Below are 3695 nucleotides of genomic sequence, written 5' to 3' on the forward strand. Positions count from 1 at the left end.
CCATGTTACACAACCACTCCGAATACGGGTTATATTCTCCACAGGGTTACCTCGCGAAGTCCTGCACCCACCCCCAACACCAAACTTTGTGCAGAGAGACCTCCCTTGAGTCCCTCATCCGTAAAATCGGCAACGTCTCGTAAGTTTTTTGGATATGTTGTGTCGATGTCCTTACCCTTCTTGGGGTTTTCCGTATTATCCCACAGACGGAAACGAACTGTTGGAGTCGTGGGTCCATGTACTCGACACTATAACCCGAGACAGAAAGTTGTTATACTGAGTCCACAGTCGAACACTTCTACATTTAGTTATTTTGAAGGTCCCTGACAATGACATCTATGTCAATGTCAGGTGTCCAGTTTAGCTTCGTCTACTTACTCCTATCATATAAAGTTGTCACGCTGACTCAAATCTCGTTTACAACATTTTGTGTAGATCTATTGACTAACAAGACCTGTTAAATTTGTCCTAGTGGAGAGAAAAATAGTAAATAAGCATTTACCACCGAAAAACAAGTACTACCAGTCGACCTAACTCTAGAGACACGACCGTCGGTCATCTTCTCTTCACTATCTTCCACACACTCCTTCGTCGTGGACGTCGTCCCAGGAGGGGAGTCACGATGCCTGTAGACCGTGTGTTCTCTCTCTCTCTCTCTCCTCTCTTCTCTTTTCTCTCCTTCCGCCTCCTTTGTATGACTTGACGCGAGACATACGTGTGGCTGATCCTCTCTTCTCTTTGTTAGCCTGTTGGTTTGTCTTTGAGTCGCATTCATTCCTTTTGCAAAATGATTAAAGTTCTTTACAACTACTCCCCTCTCCACCCTGGCTGTTTAATGCTCCACTCTGGGTCGAGCCCAGTGAGCTGACAACGTAGCGAGTGGTAATCAACATACCACCCGTATATACGCATCAGGCGGAGTATCGTAACAAGACACTAACAATGTACGACCTATCGAGAAGTCTATTTTTCTGCCTGATTGACAGCGCGGCATATGAACATGAGCCCTTAACAGACAGTAAGGGCGGGACATCTCTTGAGCCAACCAGCTAGCCAATCAGAGCAGACTGGGTTCTGGTTTCAGACAGAGGCTGAAAAGAGGTGCTGCAGCACAGGCAGTATGAGAAAAATAAAAAGCTTTTTGAACATTAAAATATGAACCTGAAAATGTGCATAATAGGGTCTCTTTCATTGTCAACCAACCATCCTTGTTTATTTACGATCAAACAATTTAGTTTCTTCCACATAATTTCCTTGGATGTTGCTAATGAGAGTGATTTGCAGTCAGTAAATGGACTGCGGATACTGCTGTGGAAATTAGCAAACTCATATTTGCAGCTGAAAGGCCTTTGTGGTGGAAGAGCAGGATAATTCATCTATAACTCAGTTAGTGGTAAAGCACCAGCAAAGCCAAAGCATTCCTCCTTATGATTCCTCCCTGCTTGCAGGGCCGTCCCTGGCCAACTTGAGGCCCCACGCAAAGTTAGATGATGAGGCCCTCTGTTTCACGAGCGTCCACGCTGCTAGTGGAGCCTCGCAGCGGTGACACCATGCCGCGCCACACTAATTGCGCCGCATAAACGCATAGATGCGCCGCATTTGCGGTTCAGTTGAGGCTCCCTCTGCAAGATGAGTCCCCTCCGCAAGGTGAGGCCGCACGCAGTCTGCGGGATCTTCCTGTAGGGAGGGACAACCCTGCTTGCACTCAGGAGGCGTCTGTATCGACACAACTGACTGTACATGAAAACACATTTATTTATCTCTTATAAGCTTGATAATGCATTCAGTCTACCGCAACAAATTATTAATGACAGAGGCAGAGAGCTGCGATAAGTGTTTTGACCCCTCTGAGAGATGTTGAAAGTGCAGGCGTAGATATCTCATCTTAAATTCTCTAATGTAGCCAGCTAAGGCTCGGAGCCATGCTTTTGTTCCGCCACACATGTAGAAATGTTCAGCATATAACCATGCTCTGTTTGACCTAATGGTTCACACACAGCGCAGTGATTGACGTCTTTTTGTTGGATACTCTACACACAATCACTTCACTTCACTTCATCAACGACGCCAAGGGAACTGCATTCATCAAGAAGTTTATCAGTTCTTGTAACAAATCCAACACAAGCAGCAAATTCAAAAATATACATTACGAGCAAAAATAACAGCAAAAATCACAACCTGGCTGGATGAACAGGTGGTTGACAATACATGGAGGTTGAGTTGAGTGCAACATGAGCTGTTATGGTTGTTGCATGCATCATAATTGCAGCAATTTGCAAAATCCAATAATGAGAGTGGGAAGTCAAAATGCTTAATAGATTAAGTGCATCTTCTTGGCCACAATGATCTGTTTTTTATTTGTTTGTGGATTTTTTACAGAGACATTTTATATCATTTATAGTTTGCTTGTAAGACCACTGTTTTTGTCTCCATTTTCAGGATCTATTCTATTGATGGTATACGGGTCAAGTGTGTTCTGTTTAAGTCAAGATGTAGGAAAAACATATCTGCCCCAGGAAATCATGTAATGGCTCTGCTCCATGTAGGTGTGCCAAAGAGCAAGCCGGTACAATAACAGAACATGGATATTTGAAGAGAAATGGATACAGCGTTGGAGGCGGTGCCGTGTTTAATCCCAAAGAAATTGCTTACTGTAGCGCATCTGCAACAGTGACAGCTGGCACTTATACTACCATATAAATTATGATAAAGGGGGAATTCTTTAAATAAAATGAAGATGGTGTCTCTTGTTGCTCTGCCAAGCTACATTTATTCTTTAAGTCTGTCCGGCCGACCGTCCGTCTGTCTGATTTTGTCTCTGCCATAGCATCATAACCATTTTAGTCACAACTATACAGACATGTTGTTGAGATTAATATGAGGGTCGAGTTGGAAGATGAGAATGGTATGATTCGAGGCCAGAGGAAGTAAGGAGGAAGCTAGTCGGAAGCGGTGATCTGAGTGGTTGGCATGAGATCTCCTACTGAAACTCAACTATATTTTCTACTAAAACCCAATTTTCCCCGAATCTAATCATGACCACGATCGTTCCGTAACCTTAACCAAGACCCTTTGGTTTCTTCAGTTTAAATCTGCGTTCATTTTGTTTTTGCCCACTTCGGGACATGTTTGTGCGCACCTGAAGAATGATCGTCGAACATTTGACTCCCCTTTTAGCTTTTTGTTTGGCATAACATTACATTGCATTTAGCTGAGGCTTTTATCCAAAGTGACTTACTTAGTGCATACGACCAAGAAGATACAAACTTGAAGAAAACAGAATCATACAAGTACACCTGGTTTCAAAGAGCCAAAACATTTCAAGTGCTACACAACTGGCTTTAGATAAGTCAGTCCTTTCTTAGTATATAAGTGCTTTGTTAGTAATTCTATCGCTCGAAGTGGAGTCTAAAGAGATGAGTTTTCAGTCTGCGCCGGAAGATGTGTAAACTTTCTGCTGTCCTCATGTCAATGGGGAGCTCATTCCACCATTTTGGAGCCAGGATAGCAAACCCCCGTGTTTTTGCTGATGGGAACTTGGGTCCCCTTCGCAGTGCGGGTGCAGCGAGCCGTTTGGCCGATGCAGAGCGGAGTGCACGTGCTGGGGTGTACGGTTTCCTGGATGCAGGAAGGGCCAGAACCATTTGAACCACTTGAAGGAATGCCGTTAAAAAATGAATATGTGACGTGGATCA

The sequence above is a fragment of the Notothenia coriiceps genome, unplaced genomic scaffold (assembly GCF_000735185.1).
Source record: "Notothenia coriiceps isolate Sejong01 unplaced genomic scaffold, NC01 NC01_scaffold00037246, whole genome shotgun sequence".
NCBI classification, from domain to species: domain Eukaryota; kingdom Metazoa; phylum Chordata; class Actinopteri; order Perciformes; family Nototheniidae; genus Notothenia; species Notothenia coriiceps.